Here is a 15,105-nt window from a genome sequence, read left to right on the forward strand (position 1 = left end):
TGTACTGTTTACAGTGTCTGCACTCCAACATGCTACACACTTCAAGCAATGTGTAAGGTGATTCTAACCATATTTACGCAAAAGTCAGTCTTACTGAGTTAAGTGGGACTTTGTAAGTGTGATCAGGACTATATCATTAGTTTACCAAACCTGCTTCTTGCACACACATCCCCAAACCATACTATTAAAAATTCCTACGTGTCAGGATAAGAATACAGGAATGGTTCCCAAACCTTTCCCACCATGTATCTTTCTATGCAATATGATCTCCCCTAATGTCCCATGCCCAGAACTGTGCTCATCCACAGTCCTGTGCCCTAAGGTGGGAAGCCAAATCTCTCACTCCTGCTTCCTCCCCTCCTCTCCCCAGAGCAGGATTTAAATTTCCCAAAGTGTGATACAAGTTAAACATTGCAATGGAGGTCAGCAACTGGCAGGCCTTGGGCAAATTCCAGCCTTCCAGAGGGATGCCATCTATTCTTCCAATTGTCAGCCACAGAGGGGGCGGGGAAGGGATGTTGTAGACCACATATGAGTTTGGAGAGATAAGGCATGGGGCTTCTCCCCCCCTTCCCCCAGCTTTCTAGTCAAACTGGCCCTCTGAGAAAAAGAGTTGCTGTCCAGGAAATTTGGGGAAGTGGTAGAATCACCTTTCAAGGAATCAAGTTTCAAGGAAAAGGCTGAGCTGCCTTTTCAGTTGAACAGTAAGGGGAAAATGCAAAGTAACATTCTGCTGAAATCATAAAAAATGAATGTGTACATATAAACATTTGTGGTAGTTATATTACTGATCTGAACAATGTCTGTATCCAAATTTTGTAGGATTTGCTTCAAACAATTGCAGTTCTGTGACCTGTTCTGTGCTGCATCTGACCAACTCTGTTAGGGAATACAGCCTGTGCCTAAGTGGCCTATGCGGGTGATGGGGGAATTTCTTTCTTTTGTTCCTTACTAGTTTTGTTTTGACATTCAGATGCCATTAAGTATTGCCCGAGACTGATAGACCCCTGGCGAAGGTCTTGATGTGAGGAAGGAGAGTGGCAAAAAGCAGATTGATGCTGGATTAGTGGAGGAGAGGCGGCCAATAGGAGACATTCTTGTGAGGGTCTTGAAGTCAGGAAGGGGATGCGCCATCCAGAGGCAGGCGCCTCTTTGGGGGAAGGGTGAGAAGAGGCAACCCCGGAAGCCCCGGGGGGGGGGACGGCTGTAAAAATAAATAGCCCCAATAGGTAATGAGGTGAAAAGGTCACCCACTAAAAGGTATAGGGACACTGGGCTGCCTAATTGCTTCTCGCCATCCTCTCTTGCTAGTAAATGGGAAGCAGTAACATTCTGAGGGGAATACCTCCAGCTGGGGCCTGTGGTCTTGGAAACAGGAGGCCCAGATTTTATTCCCTGGGGCCAGTCTTTTTACTGCACTTTCCCTGATAGTGAGGTGATAGCAATGATTTTTGTGATTTTGTAGATTTACTCTCATGTACCTTTTAAATGCAGGACTGACTAGTATGGTGAATAACTGAATCTCAGTTTTGGATCCTGCTGTATCCTGTGGGCTTAGGATGCACAGCAGCAGGGCCGTGTTACACAGACACAGGCTGCTCCAAAAACATCTCCAAAAGCTTTGTACAAACTTCTATGTTGCCACCCCAAAGGTGGTCATCTTGCAGTGCTGTGCAAGGAACACTGGAAGCTGCCTCATGCTGCATCAGACCATTGGCCACTGAGCTCAATATTGTGTACACTGCCTGGCAGCAGCTCTCCAGGGTTTTCAGAGAGGGGGTGTTCTCAGCCCCACCTGGAGATGCTGAGGATTGAACTTGGAACCTTCTGCATGCAAAAGAGATGCTCTGCCACTGGGGTACGGCTCTTCCTGGCTAATTTAGAGGTTAACGCATGCTACCTGACTGTCCTTCAAAGAGAGGTTTGAGCGCTCTCACACAAACCTTTTATAATAGGCTGGACAACGGAGTAGACAGGATGTTGTGACTCAGGCTGTTGAATCCCTGCTCAGTCTTGAAGCTCACTGTGTGACTTTGGGCCACTGACACTTATTTATTACTTGAATTTATATACCACTTTTCCATATATGGATATGCTCAGTGGCTTACAATGAAACAAAAATGCAAATGATGACATCAATGGCAATCAACTCAAACATAACAATCATTTCAAATCATTTCAAAACATAACAATCCAACAATAACTCTAGTTGATTACCTAAACATTATCACATTTAAAGTCTTCATAAAACATAAAACAAGCTATCAATTAAAAATATCAAATTAATAACATAACATTTCAATATTAATAACATCACACTTCGGGGGTTCACCTAAATGTGTGAGGACATAAATGGTATACAGCAGCCTTTCCCAACCTTTGGGTCCCCAAATGTTGTTGGACTACAACTGCCATCAGCCCCAGCCAGCATGGCCAATGGTCAGGAATGATGGTAACTGTGGTCCAGGAACTCAAAAGTTGGGAAAGGCTAGTGTAGAGGGTGTGTGTGCTGTCACCACCCCCAATGTCCCCACTTGTGCTGGCTCTACCTGCTCCACCCTGACCTTTCCACATTGAGCCACATGTGCTTAGAAGCCACCTTCAGGCCTTGCTACCTAACACTGGAAGGTTGCGGGTGGGACCGCACACCATCTGCACCCTTTGTGTCCTCCTATGTTCAGCGAATGCCCAAAGAGGGCTTATCACCCAGCCTAACCCACCTCAGGGTTGTTGTGAGGAAAACATGTGAGAGGAAATCCTCTGAGTTTCTTGGAGGAAGGGCAAGATACAGATATATAAATAAGTAAGAGCACATAATGATCCCAGTCTATGGTCTGAAGTCACATGAGGCCAGCTCCCTCCTGAAGCTAAGCAGGGTCAGGTCTGGTCATTGCCTGGATGGGAGACCGCCTGGGAACCAGATGTAAGCTGTCTTGGGTTTCATGAAAAGAAAGGTGTGGTATAAATGTAATAAATAAATATAAATACGTACTTAAATAATGATAATAAATAACTTGCCGCCTGGGGGCTTTCTCAGCATAGCCCCTGGTTCTAAGCCATCCTTCTTATGTCAATTTTCCCCATGCAAGCTGAGACAAAAAAACAACCACCAATGTCTTAACCTGCAGAAGTATTCCTTGGGCAGTCAATGTTTCTCAGCCTAGTCCTAACCTATGTTGCAGGGTTGCTGTGATGAAAAATGGGGGAGGAGGGAATGTGCACCACTAGGAACCCTTTGGAGGATACCTAAATTCCTCAAGCATTTTTCTTCATCATCCTGGTCCACTGTCATAAACTTTGATTCCTATTAGAGTTAATAAATTCCCTGAGCTGCCAGCAAAGGTGCAATCAGTTGCTAACAAGGGGGAAGAAGACAAAGCTGACAGGCTGTTAAGGCAATTGTGAGGCACTGCAGAGACACAAACTCACCCTGACAATCCCCAATCCCCTCTAATATATAGTATTAGCACTTACTGCATGGCATGATGTCATTGTGTTTTGCATTTCTCTGCCCCCTTTCCCACATCACTGGCTGATGGAGTTGAGAAAACAGGTAGCAGGGATCGTATCCAGTTTTTTTGAAAGAACACTTTCTCCCAATAGAACTGCTACGATCTTTAGAGGAGGCCCTATTAGTTAAGCTGTGGCTTGCAGAGGTTCATTTTGCTGCAATTGGGGGGGAGTGCTTCTCCATGGTGGCCCCCAGTCTGTGGACCAAGCTTCCCACTCAGACATGGCAGACACCTGGTGTGGTAAACTCCATCTACTAAAAACATCTATTTACTCAAGCTTTCCCTGGCCTCTGACATCAATTGAACGATTCCTGGTTACTGTAATTGTGATAAGTTTTGTTATGTTGAATTTTTGTTGTATGTTGCATTCTTGTTTTGAATGGAACTGTTTGATTCTATACTATCTTGTTATTATATTATTTTAATGAGAGGCGGTACATAAATATTTTAAATAAATAAATAAAATGTTACTACAAGTTATGAAGGAAGTGGGGAAGACTGCAGGATGAGGATTTTGCCATATTAATTAAACTCCAAGGTTGGCATAGAATAGACTGGGACCCAGTAAATGAATCAGATGAAAGAGCCACTCTGGAGTCACACGCAGTACGGACTGTAGAGCAATGGCTCTCTGCCAAGCTATAAATATGAATCAATTTGGACCTACAATTTGCATTACTCTCAAAAAGACATAGAGATTCTAAGCAGTTAGCAAGGTGCATTGTGCGACAGTTTGCAATCCTGGCTTGTGTAACAGGCCATACTTTGTTGTGATTCAGATGAGTTTCTAGTCTTGGCTTGGGAGGGGAAGGAAAGGAGGGAGTGTATGAGGATGAGGCTTGTTATAATGCCAAACCATGGTTTGGTGTTACATTTGAATAGCTTCTGTATGTCTTACTTCATGAAAGCCGAAGCTTGGGCTGGGAACTTGAAAGAAAGGCAGCCATTAGAGGCTAGAAACCATAATGACTAGATATTTTTTAAATAAAAAGTGTTGGGGGGGGAGAAAGCTGAAATTCTCAGGAAGTTGAATTCTGCATCCAGTACTACAATGTTATTTGCTTTTCTATGCCCCCAAGGAATTGTGTCCTTGGGGGATGAGCAGCTATCCTCTCGTGCCGAGGATATATCCCCGAGGGGTGGAGGGATCCTTGTAGTGGGTGATTCGATCATTAGGAACATAGACAGTGGGGTGTGTGATGGGTGTGTAGACCGCAAGGCGATTTGCCTGCCTGGTGCAAAGGTTGCGGATATCGCCTGTCGTGTAGATAGTTTGGTAGACAGTCCTGGGGAGGAGTCAGTGGTCGTGGTGCACGTTGGCACCAACGACATGGGGAAATGCAGCCGTGAGGTCCTGGAAGTAAAATTTAGGTTGCTAGGTAGGATGCTGAAAGCCAGGACCTCCAAGGTGGCTTTCTCTGAAATGCTACCGGTTCCACGCGCAGGACCAGCCAGACAGGCACAGCTTTGCAGTCTCAATGCGTGGATGAGACGACGGTGTTGGGAGGAGGGGTTTGGATTTGTTAGGCACTGGGGAACATTTTGGGACAAGCTGGGCCTGTACAAAAGGGACGGGCTCCACTTGAACCAGAATGGAACCAGACTGCTGGCACTTAAAATTAAAAAGGTGGCAGAGCAGCTTTTAAACTGACTGAAGGGGAAAACCCGACAGGAGCTGAGGAAGGTCCTGTTCGGAATAAACCTCCCCCCTGGGATAAAGACCAAAGAAATGACGAAATTTTAAAAGGGGTAGGCCTAGAAGTAGGCACTGTGAGAGCAGGGGCACAGGATATCAGTTCAGAAGGGCAAAGTTACCACAGGCCAAACCAAAAGTGCCAAAGACACTCGAAGAGAGACACTGCTTACAAGTGTCTGTACGCTAATGCTAGGAGCCTCCGAACCAAGATGGGAGAACTGGAGTGCTTGGTCTTAGAGGAGAGCATTGATAGAGTGAGCATAACGGAGACCTGGTGGAATGGAGAAAACCAGTGGGATACGGTTATCCCTGGATATAAACTATATTGGAAGGACAGGGAAGGACGTATTGGTGGCAGTGTCACTCTGTACATGAAAGAAGGCATTGAATCCAGCAAGCTCGAAACCCCCAAACAGGCAGACTCCTCCACAGAATCGTTGTGGGTGGTGATACCATGCCCCAGGAGGGATTTAATACTGGGAATGATCTATCGTGACCCTGATCAAAATGCTCAGGGAGACCTTGAGATGAGATATGAAATTGAGGAAGCATCCAAACTAGGAAATGTGGTAGTAATGGGTGACTTCAACTACCCGGACATTGACTGGCCGCATATGTGTTCCCGGCATGACAAAGAAGCAAAATTTCTAGATATTGTAAATGACTATGCCCTAGACCAGTTGGTCATGGAACCGACCAGAGGGACGGCAACCCGGGACTTAATCTTCAATGGGGACCGGGACCTAATGCGAGATGTAAGTGTTGTTGAACCGATTGGGAGCAGTGATCATAGTGCTATTAAATTAAACATACATGTAAATGGCCAATTGCCAAGAAAATCCAACAAGTCTTCCTTCAGAAAATGGAAGTCTTGTCCGAATGAAGAAAATAAAAAGGAACACAAACTCTGGCAAAAGAAATGCAAGAAGACAATAAGGGATGCTAAAAAAGAATCTGAGGAGCACATTGCTAAGAACATAAAAACCAACAACAAAAAATTCTATAAATACACTCAAAGCAGGAGACCATCTAGGGAGGCAATTGGACCCTTGGATAATAAGGGAGTCAAAGGTGTACTAAAGAATGATAAGGAGATTGCAGAGAAGCTAAATGAATTCTTTGCATCTGTCTTCACAGTGGAAGATATAGGGCAGATCCCTGAACCTGAACTAACATTTGCAGGAAGGGATTCTGAGGAACTGAGACAAATAGTGGTAACGAGAGAGGAAGTTCTAGGCTTAATGGACAATATAAAAACTGACAAATCGCCAGGGCTGGATGGCATCCACCCGAGAGTTCTCAAAGAACTCAAATGTGAAATTGCTGATCTGCTAACTAAAATATGTAACTTGTCCCTTGGATCCTCCTCCGTGCCTGAGGACTGGAAAGTGGCAAATGTAACACCAATCTTCAAAAAGGGATCCGGGGGGGGTCCCAGAAATTACAGGCCAGTTAGCTTAACTTCTGTCCCTGGAAAACTGGTAGGAAGTATTATTAAAGCTAGATTAACTAAGCACATAGAAGAGCAAGCCTTGCTGAAGCAGAGCCAGCATGGCTTCTGCAAGGGAAAGTCCTGTCTCAGTAACCTATTAGAATTCTCTGAGAGTGTCAACAAGCATATAGATAGAGGTGATCCAGTGGACATAGTGTACTTAGATGTTCAAAAAGCTTTTGACAAGGTACCTCACCAAAGACTTCTGAGGAAGCTTAGCAGTCATGGAATAAGAGGAGAGGTCCTCTTGTGGATAAGGAATTGGTTAAGAAGCAGAAAGCAGAGAGTAGGAATAAATGGACAGTTCTCCCAATGGAGGGCTGTAAAAAGTGGAGTCCCTCAAGGATCGGTATTGGGACCTGTACTTTTCAACTTGTTCATTTATGACCTAGAGTTAGGAGTGAGCAGTGAAGTGGCCAAGTTTGCTGATGATACTAAATTGTTCAGGGTTGTTAAAACAAAAAGGGATTGCGAAGAGCTCCAAAAAGACCTCTCCAAACTGAGTGAATGGGCGGAAAAATGGCAAATGCAATCCAACATAAACAAGTGTAAAATTATGCATATTGGAGCAAAAAATCTGAATTTCACATATACGCTCATGGGGTCTGAACTGGCGGTGACCGACCAGGAGAGAGACCTCGGGATTGTAGTGGACAGCACGATGAAAATGTCGACCCAGTGTGCGGCAGCTGTGATAAAGGCAAATTCCATGCTAGCGATAATTAGGAAAGGTATTGAAAATAAAACAGCCGATATCATAATGCCGTTGTATAAATCTATGGTGCGGCCGCATTTGGAATACTGTGTACAGCTCTGGTTGCCTCATCTCAAAAAGGATATTATAGAATTGGAAAAGGTTCAGAAGAGGGCAACCAGAATGATCAAGGGGATGGAGCGACTCCCTTACGAGGAAAGGTTGCAGCATTTGGGGCTTTTTAGTTTAGAGAAAAGGCGGGTCAGAGGAGACATGATAGAAGTGTATAAAATTATGCATGGCATTGAGAAAGTGGATAGAGAAAAGTTCTTCTCCCTCTCTCATAATACTAGAACTCGTGGACATTCAAAGAAGCTGAATGTTGGAAGATTCAGGACAGACAAAAGGAAGTACTTCTTTACTCAGCGCATAGTTAAACTATGGAATTTGCTCCCACAAGATGCAGTAATGGCCACCAGCTTGGATGGCTTTAAAAAGATTAGACAAATTCATGGAGGACAGGGCTATCAATGGCTACTAGCCATGATGGCTGTGCTCTGCCACCCTAGTCAGAGGCAGCATGCTTCTGAAAACCAGTTGCCGGAAGCCTCAGGAGGGGAGAGTGTTCTTGCACTTGGGTCCTGCTTGCGGGCTTCCCCCAGGCACCTGGTTGGCCACTGTGAGAACAGGATGCTGGACTAGATGGGCCACTGGCCTGATCCAGCAGGCTCTTCTTATGTCCTTATGTTCTTAGATTCATTGAATGACCCTAGGTTCTATTATTATAAGAGAGGGAGAAAAAACCAGTGCAGTGTATATGTGACATGGGTGTGTGTGCCCCAATATACATCACTTTACATTTGCCTATATTGAACTGCATTTGCTATTTTAATGCCTTCTGCTCCTGGAACTGCCATAACTTATTTTGAACCTCTCTGGTAGAGAAAGAAACAAGACAACTGAAAAGAGTAAAGCCTATTCATATACACTTGAGAAAAGGCATGAAGAGACTCAAAACATGTCAGGTTATCTCCAGAAGCTTATTGTAGCACCTATTGATATTTCCATGTTGTTTTCATTGTTGACTGGTGCAGCTCCCTAGCTTCTGGATTTTTGTACAGTACATGGTTACTGGTGTACATGATACTTAATAGACGTTCATAAACAAACAAAAACATGTCCCTGTCCCAAGTAACTTACAATCAAATTTTTAATCTGGGACCAGTGGCCAGCCAGCCTTTGTTTCTTTGTGAAAAATGTTTTAGGTATGGAAGGTATCTCATCTCAGAGGGTAGTGTAGTAGAACTAGGCCAATTGTGGTGGACCTTTTACATCTCAAAGTATGCTTCCATTTTAAAAATCCCTGGTCAAATAATGACATGCTGGATTGTAGCCTGACACTGTACCACCTGGTATATTCCTTCTGGCTGTAGCTGACCTGGTTTATTGCCAGATTAACTCCCTCTGCCTGACCTGGAAACAGTCCAAGACAACTATGCCAAGTAGACATTTCTAGAATGACGCAGTTACAGAATCACCGGATAAACTCCCACACCCTCAGCAGGCATAGGGCTAATTCAGGGGTGTGTGTGTGTGTGTGTCTAAATAGCAGGAGTTATTTCTCTTAGTCCTGGGCTTGTATCCATGGGAAAGTGTATTTCGGTATGTGAATGGTAATAACACACAGTGGTGGCAGATTTGTGGAATCCAGAATCCCCTGATGGGCTTAGCAATACATGAGTCTGTAGGTGGCCCTTGTGCACTTTGTGATACATATTCCAATGTAGTGAGCAAGGTGTGTTGCACACATCTTATGGGGAACTGCGCTTAAATTGGGAGAAAAACAATTAATTAAACAATTGTTTTAACAATTAAAACAATTTATCATCCAGGTATCCTGGGAACTTTCTGGTACAGATGGGCATATTGATACTACAGACTTAATCCCTGATACTGCAGAAAGTGAAGAAAAGGTGAAGGGAATGATGTTTTAGGTCAGGGAAACAACAACGGTGGGTGAGTATATGAATCTGTTTTATGCTGTGTCAGACACTTGATCTGACTCACAGAGGACTTTCCAAGCTTTACTGTTGGACAGCACAATCTTATGAATTACTTTTTTTTTTTTTAAAGTCTCATTGTGATAACTGGGGCTTATTTCCTAATGAATGTGTTTGCAGCCTAACTGGAGATACTGGCATTTCATTCTGGGACCTTATACTTGCAAAGTGTGGGCACCGTCAACTGAGATATGGCCCTTCCTCTAAATCTGGGCTGGGGAAATTGCGGTCCTCCAGATGTTGGGTTTCAGCTCCCCTCATCCCTATCCATTGACCCTGTTGGCTTGAGATGATGGGAGCTAGAGTCCAACAACATCTGGAGGGACACAGGTACCCCAACCCCGCTGTAAAGGTACAGTCACCCCTATTAGGGGCCAGGGCTGGATATGACACATGAATGAGTGAGCAGCATGTAAGGACCAAGGTTGTTTGGGGAGCTAGAGGAGAGGAGCAGAGGTACCAGTACACCTCCTCTTCCTCTTACACTGTTGCATTGGACTGTGGAAACCCTAAAGCAGCCTTCACCAACTTGGTGACCTCTGGATGTTTTGGACTACAGCTTCCATCAGCCCCAGCAGTATGACTGTATGGTGCTAGCACCAATGGGAGCTATAGTTTAAAAAAACCTGATGAGCACCAGGTTGGCAAAAGTTGTCCTAAAGCCATGATCCCAGCTTCAGGTTTCCTAAACGGTGGGGTTTCCCTCCTGTGTCCTTTATAAGCCACTTATCGCTGCCCTCTAAAGGATCTCTCGTAATATTTATAAATCATATATTTATTTACACAGCATTTGGTTTCTTTCTTCAGGGAGAGAGAACATTCCTCACCCCTTGAGGGGAAAATGGGCATTGCTTATTCATGTATCCAATTTCATTTTATATACACTTGAACCTTTATCATTGCCTTGCAATGAGGGTGAAATGGTGTTTTCTTTTTTTAAATGCTTGTTGGATTTGAACAAGCCTGGAGGCAATTGTAGGAAAAAGAGGAGAGCATTCTAGAGAAAGGCAGAAAAGGAGGGAAATTACTGAGTTAACAGGAACATCCCAAAGAATCTACTGTGCGTATTGTAGCGTAATCTTTGACTAATATTTCTGGTAACCATAACAAGACCCCTGGGACACATGGGAAGTGGTACTGTCCAGGAAAACCTTTACCACTTGATTTCAGATTAGCTCTTACCAAGGCCTAGAATATATATAGGCAGCAGATTGAGGAGGGCAGAATTCTGAGAATGGACTGCACTGTTTCAAACTGAAGATGTGGGATTCTATTTCTGAATTCTTCCCTTGGTTAAAAACTACCAAAAAAATCCACCCTAAAAACATCCTTGACACTACAAAACAAAGCAAAACTAGCATAGCAAGGAGTGGTCTCAGGTAGAACCTTTGTCCCTGGTGTGCAAAGGCATTTTTGTTGTTTTGTTTACTTTCTGGAAGTTTTTTTTTTTAAAGAAAGTGTAACATTCAAAAATGGTTTCCATACTTGCAGCCTTAAAGGTATAGTCCATTCTACAACCTCCCAGTTTTTCCAGTGGCTCAAGAATTTCTTGTACATGTACAAAAATCCAGAGTTTTTGCATGAAGTATGACAGCCTTTGTAATTTGTACACAAATATATAAGAAAGCAAGGCTGTTAGGTGCAGCAATTATTTGGGCAATATGGAGGTGGGGATCCGGAAAAATTCAGTTCATTTTGCATTTTAGGGCAAATCTACCTTATTCATGCTCTCCTTTGAAATTTGCACTTCTCCAATGCAGTTCTCCAACCAAAGGGTATACAAAAGGTGTACACAGGGTTAGCGGAAGGTGTGCATAAAAATAAATATATTATTGCAGATAACATACAAAAACACATTATATTATGGAAAATTGCTTGCAAATAAGTGTGTATCAGGCAAGATGACATACAAAAATGTGTATGCACACTAAAATGCTGGTGAACTTTTGTGGGAACCTTTTAAAAAATCAAATTGATGTGGAAATGTGGTGAACTGTAAGTTTGGAAAAATGAGAAACTGCAATTGACTGAAACTGAAACTGACAGATTCATCCATCTCTTTATGGAAGCAGCTCCTAGTTTGGCCCACCAGTCTCAAGGAAGGGCAGAGTGGAAGAATGTGCTGGAAGATGAGGCCACTTTTTAAATGCTTTACTGCTCCTGTTGCTCCATTCAGAGCAAAGGACTATTTTGACAATGTATTCTGACTTCCAACTCCCTCCTCCCAACAGCTCCTATAAGCAGCTATGCAGGAGGAAGCATCCTTCCCTCTCCCTTTTCAGCAAAGACTCCAGAGATGAGGCTCTCTGAGACAAAGGGGTCTACCAAAGTGATAAGTGGGAAATGTGATTTTTTGATTCTACCACCTCATTCTGTCATATGGGTTAACCAGGCCAAAAGGAGTCACAAAGCTCACCCCAAACTAGGGATGTAGGGAACTGTCCGTTTTGCTTCTCTCATTCTTTCCATTTTCCCAATCTTAAATTCAGTTCTTCACATTTCTGTAGCAATCTGCAATTTTTTAAAAAAACATTCGCATGAAAATTCATCAGCATTTTAGTGCGAATTTCTCTTCACAAACACATTTTTGTGTGCAGTTTTGACTAATGTACACATTTTTGCAAGCAATCTTCCCTAGTATAATGCATTTTTGTATGTTATTTTCACTATTATTAATTTTAATGCATTTTCCTGGATATTGGTTGTTTGGAGAACTGCATCATGAAATTCAGGTAAGTGCAGATTTTGAAGGATGGCTGTGTTTCAGAAAGTGTGAATTTGATAGATTTGGCTTTAAAAACAAATTGAATCTGATTTCTCCCCCATGCCTACTCTAAACCCAAAGGTGGGGTTATTTATAAGTAGCACAGCACAGGATGAACAGAGAACAGGTCATGTTTGCACACAGGTTTTTTCTTCCTTCCTGGCTGCTTGCTTGCTTGTTTATTTATTTGTTTGTTTATATTTTTAAAATTTACCTACTTTACCTGTTTACCTGCTACAATGGTAGGAAGAAGCCCCTCCTTTCTGCTTGTTTCCCACAGCCAATCACCAGAAGTTGGAGACAAGAAATTGGCAGAACAAGAGTTGATAAGTCTGGGGCTTTCCATCAGTTTGGACAGATCCTGGGAATTGCTTCAAGAATTTGTGGGGTTTGCTTTGTCAGCAAAGACACACTTGGCACAAGAACATCAGAACTTTGTGAACTGACATTATTTTCTCAGCAGCACTGAACCCCAAAAGTGGCTAATACTTGGGATGCTGTATTTCTCCCTCTGGTATTTAAAGCGGCCTCCCTCAACCTGGTGCCCTCCAGATGTTTTGGACTACAGCTCCCATCAGCCCCAATGCTCCAGCCATGGATGTGCTGAAGGGAAATGTATGCCAAAACATCTGGAGGGCACCAGCTTGCAGAAGGTTGATCCAAGGGGAGACGCGATAACTCTCTTCAAATACTCGAAGGGCTGCCATGAGGGAAATGAAGCAAGACTTGCTCTCTGTCGCTCCAGAGGACAGGACTTGGACTACGGAGTGCAAAGTGCAGGGAAGCAGGAGAAATGTCCTCACAGTAAGAGCTGTTCCACCTCTGGCAGCTGGTGGCTCCATGCCTCCGGGGCAGTGGAATTTGCTCTGGGCTTTAGCTGTCTAAGGGGCCGAAAGCATTTACATGGCGCCACTAGTGGCCACAGTAGGACAGGTGGTGGGCTCTCCTCCGCTGGAGGTATTTAAGCAGAGGCGTCTAGACAACCATCTGTCAGGGATGCTGTAGTTGCATCCTGCGTTGCAGATCCTACATTGTGTGGGGGGGCTGGACTAGATGATGTCCATAGTTCCCTCCAATTCTGTTATTCCATCTAAGGATGTAATCAGGGTGGCCCCATTACTTTGCTCAGCCTTGGATTTATTTTTTTTAGGGGTGGGAGAGATTCCTTTTTACATTTGATAGGACAGCCCCCATAAACAATGAAAGCCTGTTTTAAGAACAGGAGGGGGGAAATCTGGTTTTTAAAAAGTCTGTGGTGGCTAGTGCTACTCCCAAATGTGTGGTACTGCTCCAAACACCCACTCGGCCTGCCCAGCTGTGCCCACCCAGGATTCCCCCTGGCCCTGGATGGATTTTTCAGGGTGACAGCAACTCTTATGCCTGTGCTGATTGGATTGATGGGCGTTGTAGTCCAAAACATCTGAAGGGGACCAGATTCATGGTATCATGTGACCTTTTTATCTTTCAGGCTTCCAAAACTACATGAGCAGCTCTCTGGGGCCCTCTGCTGGACCCTGGACCTTTGTGGCCAACATATTTTGTCTGAGCCTGACTGATCTATGTGAAATAGCAACACAACCCTACCCAAATGCACCAGTTACAAAGCGGTGTGCTGGTGTGTGCATGCCCTAGCTGTTAATCTGACCCTTAGGGCTTTAGTAGCTTTAACTTCCTGTTACTCATATAATAAAATTGTTTATTAATACTCTGAGGAAAGTGTTTATCAAAAGGAATGTAAAGGGGTCTACTTATTAAGGCTTTGGCTAAGTCACATTTTTTAAAAAGCCCCTGATTTGATAGCTAGTCAGTGACAGTATTTCCTTCAATAGCCCTGGAAGAAACTTAGGTTTCCTGGCTCTGAGAGACTCAGTGGCTGCCCTCCCTCTTTGCTTTTGGGCACTGAGCTTCAACAGGGTTTTTTGGGGGAGTGGGGGACAAGCATTAGATATGGGTGGTCCTTCAACTGTTCGACTTTGCTTTTGCTGGTTAATGCTGCTGCACGTCTACTGTTTTATTAGTTTGTTTCATTTTTTAAAAAATGCATTTTATTGGTCTGCTGGTTGCCATTTGCTGTTGGTGATTTTGTGAGCACGTGTGGGTCATCAGCCCCAGGTGGCCAGTGCAGAGCAGCTTGCTCTCTGCTATATCTCCTGCAGTGCAGGGATAATTATGCAGTCCTCCTTCAAGAGTGCAAGGAGTGGTTTTCTGTTCAGGACATTTCCTTAGCTGAGGGCAGCTACCCCTGGGATTTTGGCTACCTGAGTATAACAATAATGTATAATATGGTAAGTAGAGTGAGTGAGAAGTGGGAGTACATGGGCTGTAGAATGCTGGATGATGATTGGCTGTGTGTTTGAATGGCTGAAGGTAGTAGGAGTAGTACTTTTATTGTTCATAGCCATTGGACGACACAATATACATAAAAAAATTACGTATAAACGAAATTCAATATCAAAAATAGTGATGTACTTCATATATAACATTAGACTGGACAAACAGAGTTAAAACAAACTAGAAATTAGAACCATAAATATTAAATCATTTAAAAACTACATAGGTAAAATTTAAGATGGATTTTTATGCAATCTAGCTCTGATTTTGCCTGCCGCCAGGGCAAATTTCGCTACTTGAGTGGTTAGATAAATATCAGCCCCGGCAAGAAGTATACAAATTTGCTTCAGGGTAGATCTATTTGACAGTGATATAAGAATAGAAGAGAGAAACTTGAGTCTTGGAGCATTATACAGGGTGCAATTAAGGAGGTAATGTGCAACATCTTCTATGGCCCCAGAGAGACAGGGACAGACTCGTTGGTCAATAGGAACTTTTGCGTATCTCCCTTCGAGAAGGGCCGTGCGCATAGTTTGAAAGCGCAATGATGTAAATG

The sequence above is a fragment of the Rhineura floridana genome, chromosome 6 (genome assembly GCF_030035675.1).
Source record: "Rhineura floridana isolate rRhiFlo1 chromosome 6, rRhiFlo1.hap2, whole genome shotgun sequence".
Taxonomy (NCBI): Eukaryota; Metazoa; Chordata; class Lepidosauria; order Squamata; family Rhineuridae; genus Rhineura; species Rhineura floridana.